Source organism: Pinus tabuliformis, chromosome 4_1, assembly GCF_031772625.1.
Source record: "Pinus tabuliformis cultivar Carrire ecotype Pingquan chromosome 4_1, CPIR1, whole genome shotgun sequence".
Taxonomy (NCBI): Eukaryota; Viridiplantae; Streptophyta; class Pinopsida; order Pinales; family Pinaceae; genus Pinus; species Pinus tabuliformis.
In genome coordinates, this window is record NC_142303.1 from 543,297,998 (window position 1) to 543,323,647 (window position 25,650).

The following is a 25,650-nucleotide window of genomic DNA, read 5'->3' on the forward strand; positions in this document are numbered from 1 at the left end:
GTACAGAAAGTAATTTACACAAACAAAACAAAAGAATTATGTACAAAATGTAAAAGCAATCAAATCACTTAATGAACCAAAGGTGAGGAAGAGTTCTCTTCCTCAACCAGGATCTACATGTCAGAGTCTTCCTGGAGTTGTTGGTAAAAAGATTCTTGAGTAAGTGGTTTGTGGTACAGTTGAACTTGGTGGCCATTTACCTTAAAGGTGTGTCCAGATCCGTCAATGGTGGTTAGAGTAATAGTGCCATTATCATGTACTTTCTGGATTTTGTATGGTCCCAGCCAGCGAATCTAAAGTTTCCCCGGAAAACCTTGAAACCTGGAATCGTATAGGAGCGCCCAATATCCTTCGCGGAAGACTTTCCTTTTGATGAGGGCATCATGCCATTTGGCTCTCTATTATTGGATTAATGCGGTATGTTGAAGAGTGGCGAGCCTAATTTCATCTAGCTCGTTGATTTGATATAGTCTATTAATCTAGGCCTCGTTTAAATCTAGATCGACTTCTTGTGCTGTTCTCAAGGTCTGTATTTTGAATTCTATTGGAAAGATGGGTTCCTTTCCAAATACTAGCTGATATGGTGAATAAGCAGTAGTGCTTCTCCATGTTGTTCTGTGTGCCCACAAGGCTTTCGGCAATCTTGTAGCCCAATCGCGTCTATGTGAGGCAATGGTTTTTGTCAGTATTGCTTCTATTACTTTATTCGTACTTTCTACTTGGCCATTTGCTTGTGGGTGTTATGGAGAGGTGATTTTATGCTGAATATGATAGTTTTATGGTGTTGCAGCAATTTTATTACCAGCAAATTCCGGTCCCCCATTTGTGATTCTTGGGAGGCCATATCGCACAAATATGTGGAACAGGAACTGAATGACGGAATTCTCTGTAGCTCTTGGCAATGCCTCTACTTCAACCCATTTGGTCACATATTCTGTTGCTATCAAAATATATGTTTTCTGGTTTGATGATGGATTGATTGGACCAACAAAATCGAGCGCCCAACACTCGAATGGTTCAATGACTAACTGCGGGTTTAGAGGCATTTTGTCGAACTGTCTAGGGCGTTCTTCTCTTTGGCAACTGTCACAGGCTTGAACAAATTTCTTTGCATCTTTGAAGATTGTGGGCCAGTAATACCCTGTTTGTAGAACTTTGTGACCAGTTCGTCGATCTGTGAAATGTCCACCGCACGGTCCGTCGTGATAGGCTTTCAGAATGTCAAAAATTTCATCTTCACGGACGCATCTTCTGATGTGCATATCTGCTCCTGTATGAAATAAGTAGCCCCCAATCCAAGAAAATTGGGTACTACACTGGACAATCTACTTTCATTCATTGGGAGTCAGATGTTTTGGTAATTTTCCTACTGCTAAATAATTTGCAACATCAGCATACCAGGGTGTTTTGATAGTAACCGCGAATAAATGTTCATCTGGAAATTGATCTTCGACTGCTGCTGCATCCACTGGTTTTGGCATTCGTGAGAGAAAGTCAGCTACATGATTTTCTTTTCCAGGTCGGTATTTTATTGTGATGTCGAATTCCTGCAATAAAATCAGCCATCTTGTTACTCTACCATTTGTAATTGGTTTATTTGCTAAATATTTTATGGCAGAGTGATCTGTATATAAAACAACAGGATATCCAGTGATGTAATGCCTAAATTTATTTACAGCATGTATTACAGCTAAAATTTCTTTTTCAGTAACCGTATAGTTCAACTCAGTAGGAGACAAATTCTTGCTAATATAATAGATTGCATATGGTTTTTTGTCTTCTTCCTGCCCAAGGACTGCTCCAATAGCTGTGTTTGAAGCATCTGATGAAATTTGAAATGGCAGGTCCCAATTTGGACCTCTTAGTACTAGGGCTGTTGACACAAGCTTTTTTAGATCCTCAAAAGCACGGTTACATTTATCTATCCAAACAAAGTCAACATTCCCTGTTAGTGCATATAGAGGTGCAAACATGTGAGAAAAATGTTCTATAAATCTCCTATAATAACCAGAAAATCCAAGAAAACTGCATACCTTTGTCTGTGTGGTAGGAGTAGGTATTAACAAAATTATTTGAATTTTGGCCAGATCTACCTGTATTCCAGCTGCTGAGATATAATGACCTAGGATGAGTCCTTCAGTCATCATCATATAGCATTTTTCATGGCTCAGGCAGAGCCTAGTAGCGATACATTGTTGCAGCACCTTTCCCAATGTGTCTAGTGCTGGGTCGAAATCATCTCCGTATGGTGTGAAATCATCCATGTATACTTCGAGCCCTTCATTTATTAAATCTGAAAAGATGCTGAGGATAGCTCTTTGAAATGTGGCAGGGGCATTGCATAGGCCAAAGGGTAAAACTCTATAGGCAAACGTTCCCCAAGGACAGGTAAAAGTAGTTTTGTCTTGGTCTTCAGGGGCAATCTGAATCTGATTGTATCCACTGAAGCCATCCAAGAAAGAAAAGAATTTCTTTCCTGCTAATGTATCTAATACCTGGTCAATGAATGGAAGAGGAAAGTGGTCTTTCTGGGTTGCTTTATTTAATTCTCTGTAATCTACACAAATTCTCCACTTTCCATTCTTCTTTGGCACTACTACAAGCAAAGAGACCCATTTGCTATCGGAGATAGGATAAATAAAGTTTACATATAAAAGCTTTTGTAGTTCAGCTTTCACAATGTCTTTTAGATGAGGGTTAAGTCTCCTTTGGGGTTGGCGAATGGGTCTTGCATCCTTTTCTATATAAATGTGGTGTGTACATAACTGTGGATCGATTCCCTTCATGTTCGGGTAATCCCATGCAAATTCTTCCTTGTATTTTCTCAATAGTTGGATCAACTTCTCTTCTTGTTCAGGAGTCAGGTTACTATTGATGTTTAAAGTTTTCCCTGGCTCAATCTCCATAGTTTTGCTATTTGAAATAGAGGTAGTAGATATTGTCTGATCATGAGTTTCTTTGAGAGGATCTTCTTCTAATTCATTATCAAATGCTGCCTCTATTAGGTGACATTGTACGTGGGATCTAGATTCAACTTGGTTAATAAAGTTGTTAATAACATCATCCTCTGTTTGATCTTTGAAATCGAGGGCATCTTATATAGTTAATGGGGATCTAATATTTTCAATAAGGTATGATACAGGTTTTTTGTTAGTTTTTATTATTGTTACACTTGGCTGGGCTGGAGGGTATAGGGCTAAATTCTTGATATTACTCCCTCTAGTTATGGTCATATTGCCTTGTCGGCAACCAATGTAAGCATCAGTGGTTGCAAGCCAAGGTCTGCCTAAAATTAATGGATGTCCATCAAGTTAGTTTTTGGGGTTTATTATCAGAAATTCGGCAGGATATTCCTAGGAATCAACGGATACCATGACATCATGTAGTGTGCCTTCCGGCCTAACCACTGATCGGTCAACCAGTTCTAATAAAGTGGAGGTCGGTTCTACTGATGTAATGCCCAGTTTTTGACAAGTGGTGGTTGTTAAGATATTAATTGCAGCCCCTAAATCAACTAAGGCATTTGAAAAGGTTTTTCCATTGATTTGTACTGTCACTATTGGATTTCCTGGGTCTTCATATTTGATAGGTGCTTCTCTTCCTGATAACAGGTCAGATAAGGTGCCAACTACTTGGATTGTTGGGTTATTTGTTATTCTCCTCCTTGTTTTTTTTATACATAGCTCTTTGATAGTCTTTGCATATGTTGGGATATCTTGGATGGCTTGGAGGAGTGGGATTTTTATGTACAAATTCTTAAGTTCTCCCAGAATATAAAAGTCAGGATGTTCTATAGGGTGTGGTATAATTAATCGTTCTGGGAATGGAGGGGAAGATGTGGTTGCTTGATCATGAGTCTGTTTTCTGGCCATATATTCTTCTTGTAATGGTTATTCTACAGGTAACTGATTTTCAACTTGAAAATTTTTATCTCCCTCGGTTTCTATAATGCGCCCAGACCTTAATTGAAGATCATTGCACTCCCTTAGATCTATTTCTAGGCTTGGTGTTTCAATTATTTTAACAGATTGGACCGGTCTATTATTTGGATTGGGGTTGGGTTGGGCTGGGATTTACAGTCCTAAGTTGGACTAGGGATTTTGTTGTAGTGCTGGCAGTGTAGGCTGAGGGAGCGAAATGGTTCCTACTGGCTGATTCATTGGTCTTTTCCAGTTTGTCTGCCAGGCTTGACTCTGCGAAGTAGGAGGGGACCATTGTGCTGTATATGCATTATGTTAGGTCCCTATAATACTAGTGATTACCTCATTACCATTGTAGTTGTATCCCTTATTAATATTGTTGTGCCCTTATTGTCCCCATATTGTTATTACTGTGCCCCATAGAATCCCTCTATTGTTATTTTTGTGCCTTTATATTAATATTGTTAGGTCGGCTGGGTTATATTGTGACTCATTAGACTCCTATATATAGAAAGGAGGTCTTGTCATTTGAATCATCAAAGAATCATTCATTTGTGTACTGTAAAGGAGGTTTTTCCCTCGAAGAGGTTGAATTCTAAGGCGTTGATCTATCTTTTCTATCTTTTTGTGAGTTGGTTTCATAACATTTGGAATCAAAGCTTTGGATTCTAGGGTTTCACTGCTCCAAATAGGTCATCCTGGCATTTTCACTATAACTTTTTTTCCGCGATGTTTTAGAAGTGAAAAAAAAACACATTTGAGATGAAATCACACTGAACCTTGGGTCTAAATTTCAGAGCTTTTCACGCTATATTTGTGGAGATATGATCTAAGGAAGTTGGTCTTTTTGCAAACTCCTAAATTACATTCCAAACAGGTGACCTGAGGAAAATCGTCATAACTTTCTCTCTGAGCATCGGATTGAAGTTTCGTAAGAAAGTACAGAAGGAGGTCAGACTTTAGTTTCCTGTATATATTTTTCAGAGCCAAAGGTCGAAACAGGGACACCTGGCATGTCGTACAAGTTCGCTCTACTGAACTAGTCTATAATCAGGTCACTATGGGATATTTGGCATAACTCTTCCTTGGAGAATCCAATTTGGATCTGACTGGTGGCATTGGAAAGAGGACACAGAGTTCTACTGTAGGTCGCAATTTCAAAACTGTATGATCCGAAATTATAGAGATACATCAGAGGCAATATCGAGCTCCTACAAAGTGAAAAAAGGTGTGTAGATTTTTTAAATTTTTGCTTAAGCTTGGTTTGAAAAATTATTTTGAAGGAATTCAATGGGCATAGTAGAGCATTATTATCAGTAATTAATGCCCTAAGGAAAGAAAATGCAAACACCTAGTAAGCAACCTGAAATCTCTAGCATGATTCATGAAGAAGAGGAAGAAATGCTACATGATATATCAAAATTACAAGACCAAGTGCAACAAATGTCACTCTCACAAAAGCTAACAGAATCTAAGATAAATGGCGTGGAATCTAAGATAAAGGGTGTGGAAGCTAAGATGAATGGCGTGGAAGCTAATATGGACGATTTGAAGATAGATTTGAAGACAGGTTTGAAGAGAGACATGACAGGTTTGAAGACAGACATAGCAGATTTGAAGACAGATTTGACAAATTTTCTACAAGAAATACTTACTAATGGTGAAAGGGTAGTAAAGGAAACTAATGATGTGAATAAAAGAAATGTTAATCATGATTTTATAGACTCTAATGTGGGATCGAAGACCCACCATATTCCAAAAATCGATATGAGGAAATTTGATGGCAAGGATCCTGCAACATGGATATTACAGATGGAGAAATTTTTCGATCTCAATAATGTGAAAAACACACAAAAGGTACGTATTCCAACTTTATATTTGGAACCAAACTAGTTTGTATGGTATCAATGGATTTTCTCTCGTAAACAAATTATCACTTGGCAATTTTTATGGAAGAATTGACAGCACATTATGAGGATACAAAAAGAAACACTTTTTTTAGCCAATTGATAAGTCTCAAACAAAAGGGTTCAATAATGGAGCACATTGAGGAGTTCCAAAAATTGAACATAAGGGTAAAAAATATTCTAGAGGAGCATAGGATTGATGTGTTCATAGGGACTTTAAAGGATAATATCCAACATGATGTTCACCTTTGGGAACCTGATTCATTAGAGAAGGCATTCAGGTTAGCAAGAAAAATGGAAAGCAAAATTATGGCAACTAGAAAGCATACCACTCACAACTATAAAGATGGAAGTGTTGTTGCCCCTAGTTTTCCACAACCTATAAGGTTGACACCACAAAAATTGGAAGAAAAAAGAGCAAAAGGGCTTTGTTACAATTATGATAGCAAATACACTAAAGGTCATAAGTGTGCTGAGAAGAAATTATTCTACATAGATTGTGAAGAGGAAGAAGAAAAGGAGAAAGAAAGGTCAAAAGAAGAAGATATACTCCAGGAACAAAGCCTAGATGAAGAACAAATAAATCCGACCATATCTTGTAATGCATTGGCGGGAATTACCACTCCTCAAACCATCAAGATAGAAGGACAAATCAAGAAGAAAAAGGTAGTAGTGTTGATTGATTCAGGAAGCACCCACAATTTTATTCATTGTAGGGTAGCAAAAGAATTGAATTGCTTCCTATATCCAGCACCAGAGTGTCAAGTGATGATTGCAAATGGAGGAACAATAAATTGCTCTGGAAAGTGCCATAATATCAAGCTATCCATGGGAGAATATGTATTGACTAGCCCAATGCTTTCCATTCCAATGGGAGGTGCTGATGTTGTACTAGGAGTCCAATGGCTACAATCCTTGGGTACAATAGCTTTTAATTTTCAAGAACTTTTCATCAAATTTTCTACGGAAGGAAAGGAAGTTGAATTAAGGGGTATTGCAGGGAAACCAGGAAAGATAATCAACTCTAATAGCATGACAAAGCTTCTAAAAAAGGAGCAAAGAGGTGTAATTGCACAATTATGTTTGCTAGATGTTTCCACATTGGAATCATCTATTTCTCCAGATCTCCAAAAAGTCCTGGACAATCATTCCAAGGTATTTGAGACTCCCAAAGGTCTCCCACCTATTCGTGATCATGATCATGCTATTCATCTGATTCCAGGAAGTGTTCCCCCAAACATTAGGCCGTACAGATATCCCTATGCCCAAAAGAGTGAAATTGAACATATGGTTGCAAAAATGCTAGAGGCTGGTATAATTAAACCTAGTCAAAGTTCTTTCTCTGCTCCAGTAGTATTGGTGCACAAGAAGGATGGATCATGGCGCATGTGTCCGGATTATAAGGAGCTCAACAAGCTCACTATTAAAGATAAGTTTCCCATTCCTGTCATTGATGAATTACTGGATGAATTGCATGGATCAATTTACTTCACCAAGTTGGATCTTCGTTCAGGATATCATCAAATCAGAATGAAGACTGAAGACATTCCGAAAATAGCATTTAGAACTCATGAGGGTCATTATGAATTTTTGGTCATGCCTTTTGGCCTTACCAATGCACCTTCTACATTTCAAGGTTTGATGAATTCCATTTTCAAACCCTTCCTTAGAAAATTTGTGTTAGTATTTTTTGATGATATACTAATCTACGACAAGTCTTGGAAGGATCATGTTGAACATGTTGACAGGGTGCTACAACTATTGGAGGAGAAACAATTATATGCAAAAAGATCCAAGTGTTTCTTTGGAGTACAAGAGGTGGAATATATGGGTCATATTGTATCTCATGAAGGAGTTAAGGTAGACCCTAGCAAAATTAAAGCCATTAAGGAATGGAAAGTCCCCACATCCATAAAACATCTACGATGATTACTTGGGTTGATAGGGTATTATCGCAAGTTTGTTAAGAATTATGGGAGAATAGCAGCACCTCTAACAACATTATTGAAGAAAGATGCATTTTCATGGACTCCAGAAGCAACAAAGGCCTTCGAACATCTTAAGGAGGCAATGTGCCAATCATTGGTCTTAGCTACACCAGACTTCACAAAAACCTTTATTGTGGAATGTGATGCTTCAGGAAATGGAATTGGTGCTGTTTTAATGCAAGATGAAAGAATCATTGCTTTTGAAAGTCGTCCAATCAACGGAAAGCTTTTACATAAAGCTATTTATGAGAAGGAAATGTTGGAAATACTACATGCACTTAAGAAATGGCAACCCTACCTAATGGGAAGACACTTCAAGGTAAAAATGGATCATGATAGCCTTAAATAATTTTTAGAACAAAGATTATCCTCTGAAGAGCAACAAAAGTGGGTCACAAAGATGTTGGGTTATGACTTTGAAATCATCTACAAAAAAGGGAAGCAAAATGTGGTGGCAGATGCACTCTCAAGAAAGGATGAGGATGTGGAAGCATTGTTGTGCGCCATTTCTATTATCCAACCAGATTGGATAAATGAAGCAAGGGAGGAATGGAAGGATGATGAAGAAGTGTGGGCACTTATTCAAAAGTTACAACAATATTCTAGTACATCTGATACATTTAGCTGGCAAAATGATTTGTTATGGTACAAAGATTACTTATACCTCTGTAAGAATTCCCAACTCAAACAAAAGATTCTTATGGAATTGCACACTTATCCCTTAGGAGGGCACTCAGGATTTTTAAAAACTTACTACAAGGTTAAGAAGGAATTTTTTTAGGATGGCCTTAAATCAGATATTCAAAAGTTTGTGGCAGAATGTTTGGTTTGCCAACAAAATAAAGTTGAAACAATTAAGACCCGGAGTCTATTACAACCTTTATCCATTCCAAGCCAACGTTGGGAGGAGGTTTCAATGGATTTTATCACAGTTTTACCCAAGTCTGAGGGAAAGAGTGTCATCATGGTGGTAGTTGATAGACTTACCAAGTATGCACACTTTTGTGCATTATCACATCCATTTAAAGCCAGTACAGTTTCTATTGCATTTATGGAAACAATTCAAAAGCTACATGGAAACCCAAAGATTATTGTAAGTGACAGAGATCCCATTTTCACTGGAAATTTTTGGATAGAATTATTTTTTTGTCTCGGTATTCAGTTAACTCATAGCTTACCTTTTCATCCTCAATCTGATGGGAAAACTGAGGTAGTAAACAAATGTTTGGAAGGATATCTTCGTTGCTTTGTATCTGATAAACAGACACAATGGGTCAAATGGTTGCTTCTGGCTGAATGGTGGTATAACACTTCCTTCCATACAACAACAAAAATGACACCATTTATGGAACTTTATGGATATCAACCACCATCCATCACATCATATTTAAGAGAAAATTCTAAGGTTCAAGTAGTGGAACATCACATCGAGCATCAACAACAAGTCCTCCAACTCTTAAAGGATAACCTCATGTTGGCGCAGAATAGAATGAAACAACAGGCAGATCAACATCGCAGCGAAAGAAGTTTTGATGTAGGTGATTGGGTATTCCTACGGCTACAACCATATAAACAAATGTCCCTCAAGCAAGCTAAGAAGGATAATAAATTATCACCAAAGTATTATGGTCTGTACAAGGTGTTGCAAAAGATTGGTACTATGGCATACAAATTGGAGCTTCCTGCAGCTTCTCGAGTGCACCCAATTTTCCATGTCTCATGTTTAAAGAAGGTTATAGGCGACAAGCTCCCAGTTCAAACAATATTGCTAGAACCTGACAAGGAAGGAAAAATTATATTGGAATCGGAAACAGTCACAGAAACAAGAACTCGACAGCTACGAAATTGATCAATTTCGAAGTATCTCATCAAGTGGAAGAACTTATCCGCTGAAGATTCCACATGGGAGGATGAGAATTTTATACAGAAGCATCCAGAACTACTCAAGCGTTGAGGACAACACTTTTTTGAAGGTGAGGGGCATGTTAGGTCCCTATAATACTAGTGATTACCCCATTACTATTGTAGTTGTATCTCTTATTAATATTGTTGTTCCCCTATTGTCCCCATATTGTTATTACTGTGCCCCATAAAATCCTTCTATTGTTATTTTTGTGCCTTTATATTATTATTGTTAGGTCGGCTGGGTTATATTGTGACTCCTTAGACTCCTATATATAGAAAAGAGGTTTTCTCATTTGAATCATCAAAGAATCATTCATTTGTGTAATGTAAAGGAGGTTTCCCCCTCGAAGAGGCTAAATTCTAAGGCATTGATCTATCTTTTCTATCGGTTTCTAGCCTTGGTGTTTCAATTATTTGAACAGATTGGACTGGTCTATTATTTGGATTGGGGTTGGGTTTGGCTGGGAGTTGCTGTCTTAAGTTGTACTGGGGTTTTTGTTGTAGTGCTGGTAGTGTAGGTTGAGGGAGCAGAATGGTTCCTACTGGTTGATTCATCGGTCTTTGCCAGTTTGTCTGCCAGGCTTGACTCTGCGAAGTAGGAGGGGACCATTGTGCTGGATTCGCATTATTTTGCCAATATGGTGGAGCATAGGGAAAATTTGGCCAATTAGCTTGGCTTGTTTGATTCGGCCATAGTGATGATGAAGGAAATGGTTGTTGTGACCAATTTGAGAAGGGAGGTTGATTTTGCCACATTGTATTATATTGCTGAGCATGATATTGTGAAGGCTGGAAAGAAGAAGCTGGATTGGGGAACATACCTGATTATCACGACTGCCATTGATGGTGCTGATTAAGTAGGTACACCGGTTCTAGTTCTTCTTCCGCTTCTTTGTATACCGCTTTCAAACCAGGAAGTGAGGGATAACTTTCTATAGAGTGGTCTTTTGTACAAATGGCGCAAACTTGAACTGCATCTAATGGGCACTCTTTGTGGCTGTGTTTCTTTCTGCATCTGGGACAGAATATTGCTAGATTTTGCTCTGCCTCTGCTTGTTTATGTTTGGCTTGCATAATATCGAGCTGCGTTGTCAGAGTCCCCAATATGTCAGTTTTGAAATTTTCTAATAAATTTCCAATTTCCACGCAAGTTACTCCTTCTCCAGAGATCTTGTTGTCCCTTGTAAACTTGTCATGTTTCGCTGGTCTTAGCCTTGTACTTCCTCGTGAGCTCTTGATACATAAATCAATGATGTTAGCAAAATTTTCTTGATAGATGTCTCCTTTTCCCATAATATTCAGTGTTTCAATCCATTGTTCCTTCATACCTTTAATTAATATTGTTTTTAATACATTGTCAGGTAAGGGTAATGATGCATAAGGAGATCTTTGAAGATTATACTGAAAACATTCAACATATTCTTCTAGTGTTTCATTAGGTCTAGCCACCATCTGAAATATTTCATTTTTTAACTCTCTAGATCTACAATGATCTTGATATTTCTTCAGGAAATCACCTTTCATCTGATCCCAATCATTTATAACACCTCCACCCAACCCCATAAACCATCGTAAGGCAGATATTTTTAATGTAGAGGGAAATAATTTCAGCTTTTGGGGATTGGTGGTATAGTCATATCCTCTACACAACACATCAAATTCAAACAAAAATGCATCTGGGTCTTCCGATGTTAGGTCATGAAATGTCGGGATATGCTGGAGAGGAATTGCCTTCATAGGTGCATTGACTGCAGTATCTACAATGGGATATTGTAGTGTGGAGGTTTGAGTGTTTGGCTGGTTCTGGGCCATTTGGTCAAATATGTGCCAATAACCTTCCGGGATTTCTAGGAGGGTATTCTTAGGTTGGTTAGATGGAGCAGGGATGACCTTAACAGGAATGGCCTTAACAACACTTCCTTTGTTTGGGATGATGAGAGTTCTTAATGTCTGGGGGGATTTTAGCTCCTAAGGTTCTTCAACTTCGTTATGAATGATTTTTACAACACTTCCCTTATCTGGGTTGCTTAATGGCTGAATTACTTCAATATGAGATCTTGGTTCTTCAGTTTCCCCTGTTTCTCCTCCCCCTTCGCGGAGATTACTAAGGTTCCCTTCTTACAATGAATTTGGGCTAGAATTCTGAATTTCTTGAAAATCTTGCTCCTCAGTTTGGCTATGTACCTCAGCAAAGGCTATAGATGGTGATTCTGTGGCCTGAAGGGCACTAGTAGGTTGTCTAGAAGCAACTTTTCTAGGTCCTATTGAAGGCTGAGATTCTACTTTCTTAAGTATTTCGTCTATGAAGGTCGATCGGCCAAGGGTCACCAGCCCCTTACATTTATCAGGCTTCGGTAGTGGTTTAGGCTTCTTTTCAGGCTTTTTCTGCTTAGTCATGCACACAAATTAAATGTTGATTTCTACCCAAAACAACAACAAATCTGGAGGAAAGCGGGCAGGGGAGCAGGGCTGTTACATGCTCCGTACGCAGCTTCTTACCTTCCTTTTTTAAAACCCAATTCTCTCCTAGAAGGTACTTACACTACTCTGAAAAGAAACAAATGGCTACACTCTTCCCCAACAATGGCGCCAAAATGTCGAGCAATAAAAAAGGTCTTTTTCACCTCTATTTACCCTACATTAATTATCAATCCAAGTACGATTTGTTATCTCAAACAGTGTACTCAGTTTGAGGCGGTCATTTGTTAGAGTAATTCTAGTAGTATAGTGCTTATGCAAAAGTAACTAAATGCTGAAAACAAACTTCTAAATGTAATGGCGGGAACTGGAAATGGATGTAACTAAATCATTCATTGAAGAAACTACAACACTTTATCAGTCAAGGGTGCAGTAATAATAACTCTTCCCTTTGTAAACTGATGTAATTGAGAAGCAATAAAGGAAAAGATCATCAATTTGGGAACTGGACAACAATAGTCAATTGTTCACTACAGTATCAGATCGTTTTGTTCACACCAAAGTAATGCTAATTCAAATAACAGGAAAAGGAACAACAACTAATTGATTTAACAAGATTGAGCAGCAAATCTTTAATATACAGAAATGAATGAAGTAGTAATCGCAATCTACAGGAATTAAGCAACAATCTTTATCTCAGAAATGAATTGAACAGTAAATAGAAATGGGATAGAAAACTAAGGTAAGTATGAAATATTGAACAACAACTTGAATCAATTGTAAATGCACAACAAACCAAATCGAATATTACACACAATACTTCTATATTGAAGAAATAGTAATCTGAGTTTCGGCATAACAATCATTAATCATGGTTGTGAAGAAACAACAATTGCGATCACAGTGGAATAGCAGTCCCAATGAATAGAAATCACACTTGGGATTAAACCATAGATAAATAGACAATAATATCGATTTATAAATACACAGATTTGTTATTCTGTAATCGAACAACAATGGAAATCTGGAAAGAATAGAAATGTTATAAAATCAATATGTTAAAGGAACAACAATACAATATAACTTTAGAACGAGTAGCATAACATTCCTGTTGCAGAGAATGACCTTACTATTCAAATAAGAACAAAATATAACAGAGCTAATACATGAAATAATAAGGAACAACAAATTACTAAACAAAGCGAATAAGAGAAATCAAACCACACATGACTTGGAATCCGAAAATAATGGTACAGGAAGCAAGTGATCCACCAGGGCCGGGCCCTTAGCCTCCAGGGATGCACTGCTTATGATTACTCCAGAATCAAAGACGGAATGACAATGAAATTTATATATTAAAATATCAAAACAGAGTAACAGTAACTTCTCTTTTAAAGGGAGTCGATGATCAAAGTTTAAGTTACAATCATGAATTCCATATAAAAACAACAATAGCCTGTCTTTGGGCTAGCAACACTGTCCCTTATTATAGCAGCCAAGTGAAAATATCAATGATACAGATAACCTTTGAGGTAGCGAGGGATTCGCCATATTGTTAGCTCTCAGTTATCTTCTCATTCTCTTGTGCCGATTTGGTACCTCCTCTTCCTTTTCCTGGGTTATACGCTCCAATTTGGATTGCCTCGTTTGGATGCGGTTCCCTGTCAAATGGACAATAGTTAATTTTGCCCTGTCTTTTCCTTTAGAATGGTGATCTTCCGTTTTCTCCTTTTTTTGCATAGGAAAAGGTAATTATTAGTCATTTACGTTGCACACAAATCTTCTAAACTTTATCATAATATTTCACCATATATCTATTTCATAATGCAAGGAGGTTATGAATTCAAGGAAAAGATGACAAAATAAGTGGTGATTACATACCTTCTCTAGTGCTCAACAGCTAGCAGAGATTAAGGATGCTTTAAACAAAGAGTTTAGTAAGCCTAATTCTAACTCACACTCAGTAGTTGGATTTAAGGAGATCATGAAGAGGGTTGATGAGATGCCTTGGGAGTTAGATCAAAGGTTGAAATGTGTAATTTGAGAAGCTAATATGCAGCTCACATATGGTTAGCACCGTGAGTGGTTTATAGCTTCGCTTATGCCCCACCTGATGATTTATTTGTCGCAATAGAAGATAGGAACTCATGCAGAATCCCTCGAAATCACGATGAGGTTGCATGCGACACCTATTCAGGATGTGACTTTTGGAGTACAACATATTCACTCTCAGTTACAGAGGCTATGCTTGGAATTGCAGAGCTTGAAGAAGGACAAGGAGATTAACCCAAAAATGTGCGTGGAAGTTTGGTGTTTGAAGTGTAAGAGTCAGGGGCATGATAAAGACCACTATCCTATATTTGCAAACTATTTCACAAGAGGGGGACCAATTCCCTTGAGGCTAGAAGTTCCAGCAGGATTGAGTGTGGGGGCTACACTATAGTGTGCTATTTGTCAAGTGGCTGGAAAACACGTAATGAATAATTGTCATTTGCTTCAAAAGTTCATTCAGAAACCACAACAGTTGTTCTGTGACTTTTGCAAATTAGTAGGCCATGATGAGTACCACTGTCGTAGCTATGCGTTGATGATGGAAAGAACACATACCTACAGAATGCAAGAAGAAACTCGACCTCCAGAGTAGGGCGTCGAAGGAGAGCACAGAGGATATCAAGGAAAAGGATGAGGCCGAGGAGGAGGAGGACCTGGTAGAGGTCACGGACAGGTTATCTGCTATAACTTTGGAACACCAAGGCACTACGCACGGGAGTGTCAGAATCAAACATGTCAATAATGTAGCCATTTGATCACACTATAGAAGAATGTCTAGTGTTAATGGCTAAGATGTAGGAGAAAAAGGCACAACCTTAGAAACCTACACAGAAATTACAAATGATGAGAGCTGAGCCCCATGAGGAAGATCAACATGTGAATATAGTGCTAAGGAGCGGAATAATGACTAGTAATGATAAGGGAAAACAACCCGAAGAGGATAGATGGGTCCACAAGGCCCCTGAAAAGGAAGTTTGTTTTGACTTGGCACGTGCAAAGGAAACATTTATGGAGGCCAAGAAAAGCTTCATTGAGACATCCACCTCAGGAAGTCAGGACAAGATGAAAGACACCAATGTGCCTACAGAGGTCGATCCTTCTTTGCTTACCACATTCTTGGGTACCTGTATGAAACTGCTACACAATAGAAAAAATGTGAAAGGCCTGCAGGAGTTAATAAAAAAATGCATTGGCAAAGAAAATGCCCTTGATGGACACCATGTAGTTAGGAAACTTATTAAACATAAGGAAATAACAAGGCACGAGATGAGGCTCTCCACACAGATAGGATATTTTGAGATGGATCATCTCATTTTGGATCTGGGATCTAATGCGAATGTTTTTCCAAAACAAACTTGGGAAAGAATGGGGAGACTTCCACTAAAGTGGTCTATGATCCAGCTCAAAATGGAAAACCAACAGAAGATCATCCCTATGGGATGATTACATGGATTAACTGTTGATATCAAAGGCACGAGCACGATGGCTAATTTTGAGGTGATAGAAATATTTGGTGACAGTAATCCATACCCTGCAGTCCTAGGAATTTACTGGGGCATTGACATGAATGGGTCATCAATTTAAAAAAGCGAACAATGTCATTTGAGATGAAATCACTTCGAGTGGTAGTGTTGTTGGACCCTGCAGAAGGGCTACACTACAATGAACCAGTCTGTGACTATGAAGGGAGTGAAGATCAACTAGATTAGATCTACAAAATAATAGCACGAGACTACGACTAGATCAATCCGACAACAGATGGATGGATTTCATGGGACCGGGAGAGATCCTGTACCTTTGATTCAGATGAAGAGTTAGAACATTGGTAGAATTGTTTGCCTGAAGTATCCACACTGCGATGTAATATGATGACAAAATCGCTGCGATGTGTCTTGTCGGAGGTAAGGAATTTACCTTATTATGATGGTTTACCTGACGTGGATAATTTTTTGGATGCCTTCAAGTGAGAAGTCCCTAAGAATCACTGCTTCCAAGTGTTAGATTTGGCACTGCGCGCTACGCCCACACGATGCTGGGGTACGCACAAGGATAGCTTTGATGGATGGAATGATTACAAAAGAATGATGAGGTTGCGTATTGGTCGGCCTATCACCCGATTGACTGAGAGATATGATGGGAGAGATGATTGGCACGATCACCTTGTGAAATGGACTAAAGCATATGGAATGAAGTCGCAGCCAGAGTGGGTACATTTATTTTTCCATACTTTGGATACAATTCCTATGAATTGGTATCTAGAAACGGAGCTTCGCCATGGCACCGCGGAGTGGGATATATTAAGAGAAGGGTTCTTATTAACGTTAGTTTTGAATATGGTTTCGAGAGCATTGATGAAGCTTCACAGGAGGTTAAGGCAGTGACCTTCAGTACGCCGCAAGAACCTCTAGAATGGGTCCAACCGGATTGGAGCACCCAGCTGCACCATGCGCTGGAATGTTATAATGTGATCGCTGAGGAGGAGGATGAATATCCAAGAAATATCAATATTCTAGAGGCAGAAGGGCATCGCAAAGTTGAGGGCCCTCAAATAGACAACCCGGACATCATTGCGTCACTAAAAACAAAGCAAGTAAACATTGGGACTGAAGTAGAACCAAAGTTTGCCAAAATTGGAGATTACTGGGACAATGCTAATGTGGATAAGGTTGCTGAGTTACTCCGCAAATATCAGGATCTATTCCCTACCAAGTTTTCGGACTTGAAGGGCATAATAGGTGACTTGGGTGTTATGAGGATCACTCTGATGTTGGACATGAATCCTATTAAGAAAAGGTTGTATCGTCTTAATCCTAAATACAAGGAAAATGTTCATCAAGAGTTGGATAAGATGCTGGAGGCGGGCATCATCGAACCTGTGGAAGAATATGATTGGGTGAGCCCGATGTTGGTTCAAGAAAAGAAAGAGAAGGGTGAAATAATAATTTGCATATATCTGAGGAAGCTTAATGATGCTTTCTGTCGAGCGATAAAAAGGGTCTTTTTAACTCCTAATCACCTTCACATTAATTGTCAACCCAGGGACGAATTTTTATTTCAAGAGTGTACTCAGTTTGAGGCGGCTATTTACTCAAGAGTAATGTTTTGCAGTATAGTGCTTAAAATCCAAAAGTAAATGAAAGCTGGAAATAAAATCTACTTACAATTAAAAGAAACTTATCACTCTAAAACTTAAATCATTCACTCAAACAACCATCAATCGAGGATACAGCAACAATAACTCATTCCTCTAGAGATTGATGAAATTGAAATGAAACTAGAACAAGACAATCAATCTGAGAACGAGGAAGCAGTAACCAATGTTCTCTACAGTTGACAGCCCTGCTTAAAACAATCAAAAGGAAATAAAAATTGAACTAAAGCTGCTATTGAAAATAAATTAGGAAAACTCTTTAAAAGCAAACTCTTGCAATGAATCAACAGAAATGAACAACAAAGCTTCATCTAACAAAAGTGATTTATTAATGGAAAGGAATAGCAATGCTAAAATACTAGAATTAAACAGCAATCTTAAATGGAACTGAACAACAAAACTAAGTAATTAGAAATACGCAGCAACTATAAATATAATTGAATCAGCAACCTTAATCCAACAGCATGAACATTAATCGCAGTTATTGAAGCAACAACAATCGTAGTTATAATGGAATAGTAACTTAATTGAACAACCATTGCAATTATAAATGAGCAGCAATTAAATGAACCACAGTCTTAATTAGACAGCACAATATTAGATTAGAATTAAGAGGGGGACATTTCAAGTTATAATTAATAATTCTATCACTAACGCAATCCAATTATGATTTCAATATAACGGAGCAATTCTGTGAAGTGTTCATAAACAAAAGATTACTGAACAAAACAATTTAAAGAAATGAAAAGGAAATCAAATCATCACACAACAACAATTGTAAAGATATGATACACAACAGCAACATACTCCACCGGAGGTTGGGCCCTTAGCCGCCAGCAGATGCTGCTAGGCTACTTCAGATCAGGTGAATGAATAGCAACTCCCAAATCACATATTAATCATCAAACTTGATTGCCATTACAATAGCTGAAGCTTTGAGAATTACAACATGCAACAATCTCCTTTTCCTCCTATCCTATCATGAATCCTTAATTCTGAATCTCTAATTCAAATAATAATTCTGAATCTATCTCTCCCAAATCATAATTCTTCATTCTCTCAACCATCTCCATCTCTGATCTCTGTTTTCATTTAAATAGAGAGAGATCAGAGAGAAGTTACAATAAAGATAAGTACAACATGTTTTATATTGCAAAATTGGTTTGCTTCTAACTAATTGATCAACAAGAGTAAGGCGAATTTGGCTTTGCAGCTGAGATTTGGAGGACGGCTGCAACAACAAATATGAGAAAATCATGCTCAAAGAACCCTGCGTTTCTCTCAGTACAAGCCGAATTTGGGAAAACCATTCTTCATTAAAGTTAATTGGGTCTGTTATGGACAAAACCCATGTTCCGGATTTTCTAGATTCTGCTTCATTTTCCCAGAATCTCAACCACAAAACTGTCACTTCTTATTCCAGCGAATTTCTGAGTTGGCACTTTTAATGATCAAATCTTCAATTTGGAAATTATCTTAGAGGTTAAAAATGGTGAATAATGTTACAACTGATTTATTAAAACTATCATTGATAAAATCATGCATAATCATCAATTTATTAGAAATAAAGGAGAATAAATAATATTCATTCATAAGAGCATAAATCATTGTAAAATGGATTTATATAATAAATTATAATAAATGATATGATGAAGAATGGTAGAAATGGGTGGAATAAACGTTCAAAAGTGATAATAATAATGGCATATTAACGACCCAACATACCCCCACACTCAATATGTTGCATGTCCTCATGCAACAAAAACTGAATATATTGCATGTCTTCATGCAACCCAAATACAAAACCCATGTGTTAACCAAGCAATAAAAATTTGTTCATCCCAACAAATGAATGCTTCCTTAATTAATGAATATTTAATTTTTGCAATCTTGATGAAGGCATAACAATTTTTACATTGACGTTCAAGTTATGTGCATATGAAGTTGCAGCAAAATGTGATATAAGTGACAACAACCTTCATTAACCATTTTCTCAAAACTACAAACCAAATTTTGTTGAAATGTTGCAAGTAAATTTATAATATATGAATGCCTCTATGATCCAAAAATCAGATCGTTTTGATGCACGGATTATGAGATATAAACAAAATGGTTGTAGGTGAGAGTGCATGATTTCCGAAATTTTATGAACCAATTTATCTTGAAATTATCTGGGTATGTGTAGTATAATAATATGTCTGTGTTTTCCAGAGATCACAAGAATTGAGTTCATAGTTTTAAAAATATTATGGAAATCAATTTCTTCACTGTGGAAAAATGAAATTGTATGCCTTAAATGAGGAAGAAATTAGAAAACATTCATCATGCGTAGCAATTCCTCCCCCTCTCTGAAGAATTAGCATGTCCTCATGTGATGCTAGAAAACAAATTAAGGTGTTTGCTACCATCTGTTGAATTCTATGCTTGGTGTAAAACACCATGGAATAAGGGAGATGTGGAGAATGAATAAGAATAGCAATGGATGATAAAGAATATGAATGACATGGTTATAAGAAAGAAATGAATGAAAGCAACACTCCCCCAAACTGAAAGATGACGTGCCGCTGAAAAAAGGGAAGTGGTAAAGATGTGGAATGAAGGATGATAAATAATGCTAAAAATGGATTTTCATTAAATTCTCCTAAATTCGTAATAAATCAGAAAATTATGCTATTTTACCTCAAGTTTTACCTTCAAAAATGTGGAATGACATATATGTACTGGCATTTGTTGAAGCTGATATAGGCAAAGTTGGTGCTGAAAGTGATGCAAAAGGTGGAATCTAGGCAAGCACATCATGTCTGAAGAATTGTTCGCGTTCGTGAGTTGCTTGAGCCTCTTCTGTTAGTTGCAATAGTGTGGTCATGATGTGGATAGAATTTCCTTCCATACTTGTTGTTCTCCTGCAAACAAAGCATTATTTTGCATACAAAGTTCTTGAATCCATAATGTTAGTTTTGAATAGCAACAGATTAAGATGCATGCAAAAATTTCAATCAGATATTTTATCAAATCAACAAGTTATGGCAGAGTGCAGTAATCATATCGCATGCAATCCCAAAATGCATACATTCCCCCTCCAATTGGAAAAGGGATTCCATGACCATAAAGCGTATGAAAGGTGTTATGCTGACGGCAAGGTAAAAGAATGAACAATATGACAGTGAATGAAGCAGAGCACACATATCAATGATAGGACAACGAGAGTTATTGTTATAATGAGAGCAGAGTGTGTAGAAATAGCTATGAATAAAAGCTAGGAAACTTTGGATTGATGATAAGTTATGAAAAATAAAAAGAACAACAATATGTCAAAAAGATGATTTACTGACGGTATTCTAGCTGAAAATGATGCGATTGATCATAAAACAATTTCTCATGCGTAAAGGTTCAAAATAGGGAAAAAAATTAAGGAAATAACTTCTCTGATAAAAAGAAAAAAATAAGAAAAGGGTATTATAGTAATAATTGACGATAAGATATAACTTCAATACCATAAGCAGAGCATCTGCTGCCAGCAGAAGTCTATAGCCTAGGCATGGTTTCTTTTTAACCCATATGAGCCAGGATCCTCAATTTATAAATGGAGAGTTACAGTGTTGTTCTACAGAAGAGATCAGTGTGTTGGCGTGGTAACCAGATAACCACACTGCCATTCACTGGGATGTAGCAAAAGTGATCAGGTCGGCTCGTGATGAGACCTCCTGTTCCAAGGATAATTTGGCTATCCAATGGATCATAACCATGGTGTGGTGGCCATAATGGGAATGTCACTTTGTTACAACCTTATGAACATGGTAGACTAGCTCGTAATGAGACCCCCTATCCTCCATCTGCGAACAGAATTTTGTTGTTATTACACATTTTTATGATAAAAAGAGGGAGGCTCAGTACTCCTTAAGAGCAGGGATGGCGGAAGAAGTTGAACATGTCAATAGAAAAATATACCCATAATCTCATGTATTACAGACAGAGAAGATTATAACCAGGAAGGGTGGAACCGGCATGGTATTAACATGATCAATCAATATCATGTACAACAGAAAACAATGCAGTAAAGTATTATATAACTAATTGTGTCCCTTTTGAAAAGAATCTATCATTAATGAGCTGTCCTGTTAAAAATCATAACGTGAATGATATTGACTCGCTTCAATAGAATCCATAATTCCCGTCCTCATAAAAATAGTGTACTTCACGTCATGAAAGGGAATCAGTAAAATGTGGTTGAGATGAACTAAGAATAATTCCGCAAGAGGATGGAAGGGTTGCTTTCGAAAATACTCCCAAAGTGTTGCTCTTTTGAAGGAACAACAAAAAACACTCAAAAAGTAGTGTTCCGTGTAGGGAACAGCAAAGGAAATGCACACCAAAAAGCAAAAATACACAGGAAAAAGGTGTTGTTCCTTGTAGAGAACAACGAAAAAATGCATGTGAAAAAGTGTTGTTCGTTAAGAGGAACAAAAAAAAAATGAAAAATGTTGTTCCTTTGAAAAGGAACGAAAAACATGTGAAAGTGCTGCTTCTTCGGAAAGGAACAACAAAAATGTGAAAGTGCAGAAGTGTTGTTCCATTCGGAAAGGAACAACAAAACATGAAAGTGAATAAGTACTGTTCCATTCGGAAAGGAACAGCAAAAAGTGAAAGTGCAGAAGTGTTGTTCCACTCGGAAAGGAACAACAAAAAGTGAAAGTGCAGAAGTGTTGTTCCATTCGGAAAGGAACAACAAAACGTGAAAGTGCAGAAGTGATGTTCCATTCAGAAAGGAACATCAAAAAGTGAAAGTGCAGAACTGCTGTTCCATTCGGAAGGGAACAGAAAAACGTGAAAGTGCAGAAGTGCTATTCCATTCGGAAAGGAATAGCAAAACGTGAAAGTGCAGAAGTGTTGTTCCATTCGGAAAGGAACAACAAAACGTGAAATAGGAATAGCAAAATGAACCGTGGAAAAAGAACAACAAAATGAATCGTGAGAAAGGAACATCAAAATGAACCGTGAAAAAGGAACGACTGACACAAAAGGTGCTGTTATTTTGAAAAAGGAACAACAAAACAAAAATGTTGTCCCTTTGGAAAAGGAACAACAGAAACAACAAAAGTGCACACAAATGTTGTCCCTTCAGAAAAGGAACAACAAAATGCACAAGCTTAAAATGCAAGCAAGCAAAGAATGAATTAGTTGTTCACTGTATTGATGTTGAGGATGGGTTTCAGTTTGAATGAAGCAACACCTGAAACACAAAATATAAGAGGAATTAGAAAAGAAACAACAAAAAATAGTATGTAAATAAATAAATTAAGTTACAATAGCTATGATATTATGTAAAAAGAATGATTTCTTTGAAAAATGTTTTGGCAGCAGTGATAAGACATGAATCTTCAAATTGAAATCAATTCTTAATTTGTTCTATTATGAATCTGTTGGGTAATGAGTAGGATGAAATTCCTTTGTTTCATAAAATTTATTTCAAAAATCACTCGTCCATAAATTAACCTTCTTTATTTTCCCAAGACCTGCAAAAAATGAGTGTCTACCTGCAATAAAACATTAAATCATGGGGAAATAGAGGTGATCAGGCTCTCCTAATCCAAGAATTATGCAAAAAACAACAAGTAGTTACTCTGTATAACAAATCCACTGAGAAAATAACAAAGTAAAATTTATTTGTCACCTGCGGGAGAGCAGTGGTTGACCATACTAACCAACAGTGTTTTAATCACAATTTCTTTGTTTTTTGTCCGAATTGAGTGTTTCCAAAGCCAAATGAGAGATAATTCAAAGGTTGTTGTCCGGTAGAAACAGGTTTTAAAGATTCAATGATATGATATGTCAATTTTGGTTAGAACAACCTGCATAACAGAGTCATTTTCGATTACCCAGCTTAGACCAATAGTTGATATTTCAAGCATAAATTTTTCGTTTGATGTCAGATTCAAATGATTCAAAATGGAAATGAAATGAAATTCATTTATTTATCTCCAATAGAAATATTTTTTGAACACAAGAAGAATTGATAGGTCAAATACTGTAAGGAATAGTCGGAAAGACAAAGTTTTAAGAGCGCTGATTTACGATAGACAGTTAGTATTTTGATCATAACTTACCCATATAATATCGAAAATGAGTGATTCCAATTTCCTTGTAAACTAGATTCATAGGGGAATCTACCATAGAAATAGGTTTTAAAAATTCATTCATTTATACCTCCAAAAATGGACTGTCCCAACTCTATTTCTGAGCTGTCTGCTAGACACCCTGTTAATGTTTTGGTTCTAACTTTTTCGTTTCAAATCCAAATTGAGTGATTCAAATTGGGTTGGAAAGTATACATCAAGGGATACTTAGGGTAGAAACAAGTTTTAAAAATATTCACTTTTGGTCCCTAAAAACATGACTGTCCCGACTGTTTTTCCATAAAGTTCATCAAGCCCGCAAGCCAAAAAAATGATATTCAAGCATTTTTTCAAATTTGTGATAAAAATGAATATAAGTGTTTGTATAACTATTATTTCCATTATAAATCATCCACATACACAAGTAAATTTAAACATTTATCACCGATGTTGATTTCGATAGCGTGTTGCAACAAAAAACAACTAGTTTTACATAAAAAAACAAAATGCATTTATTTATGCCCTTATTTATTTTATTTTCTACACTAAGCTATTTTGATTTGAAAAATGAATATGGCTACGTATATGATTACTTCCAGTGGAGCCATCTTCGAAATAGTGCTTCATGTATGCACATACCCAAATTTGAAAGATGCATATTAATGGATATTAGGGTATGAGAAGCCACCTTCCCTTGAAAAGATGGTGTCAAAAATTGTTGAAGCATGGAGTGATATTGCAATCAAATTATGGATTGAAACCAATATTCAATGTATCCGTTACTTTCTTGATTTCCCATAGCCATCATACCATGAAGTTCTTGAGCTTTTAAAATGGCTTGTTGATGCAAACTAAAAGAAACCTCATTTTCTTCCATAGCTTCGACAATTTTTGAATTTGAAACATTCTGAATCTCATTGTAAGTTTTCTCTAATGGTGCATGTGAGATAGAATGGGTGGGAAGGGTGGGTAAATTTTTCAGTTCAACATTGTAAGCATGTTGTACTGGTTTATTATGGTGAGGGTGTGGAATTAGTTGAGCAGGAAAATGTGTAAGGAATGGAGCATTGTGATGATGTGGTTGATTGGGTTGAGTGGATGAATTTGGTATGCAAGCAGGATGTTGTGGAAGAGCTGGTGAAAAATATGGAGAATATGTTTGTGCTACAAGATGAGGGAGAGTAGTCATGCCATCATAAGATGAACCATGCCAAACTTGTAAACAAGATTGGTGGTGGTTATATTGAAATTGACATGGCTGCCCTAACACATTAGTATTCCATAATGGATTATGCAAGTAAGAGAATGAAGAGGAAGTGTTTTCAACCATACCTATTGACCTTGTTGCAGCTTCCTCATCTCTTTGATATGCCACTTCAAAATTAGATAAGAAAGAACAACCATCTATGGTATGCTCCTTTCAGTCATGAGGGCAAAACACTTCATCAAATTTTTCATTTTTATAAACCTGCAAAACATCCAATTTTTCATTTACAGAGCTAATAAAATCAACTTTAAAATTTTCAAATAAAGCATTGATTTCAGCTCTTATGTCTCCTATTCTTGTAGCAGGTTTGGAAAACAAAGAACAAACATCTCTAGGATTCTTACCAGCCTTGGAGATTCCTCTTGAATACCTTATGCACAACTCACAAATATCATCATATGACAACTGAAAAACATCACCTTTTCCTATCATATTTAAGAGTTCTAAAAATTCATTTTTGATTCCTTTAAGAAAGAGTGTTTTTAAGATCTCTTTTTCCAAATGCTTATATTTTGCTTTTTGAAGGTTGTAATAAAATCGATCTACATAGTCCTCCAAGCTTTCATCTTCCCCTTGTATCATATTGAAAATATCTTCATTGGCCTTGCAATAGTCTTGGTACTTCTTCAAGAATATTTTCTTCATGTCCTCCCATGTTTGGATGCAGTTCCCACCTAGGCTCATGAACCATCAGAGAGCTGCTCCTTTTAGAGTAAGAGGAAACACTTTCAACCTTTGATCATTAGTATATAATAATCATATCCTCTACAAAGTACTTCAACCTCAAATAAGAATGTATTTGGATCTTCATTTGTCAAGCCATGAAAATTTGGTAGAGAAGATGGGGGAATTATGTGCATTTGTGTCACTCCTCCTAAATCTTTGATAGGAAATTAAAATGTGAGTCATTTCTTACCATAATAGAAGAT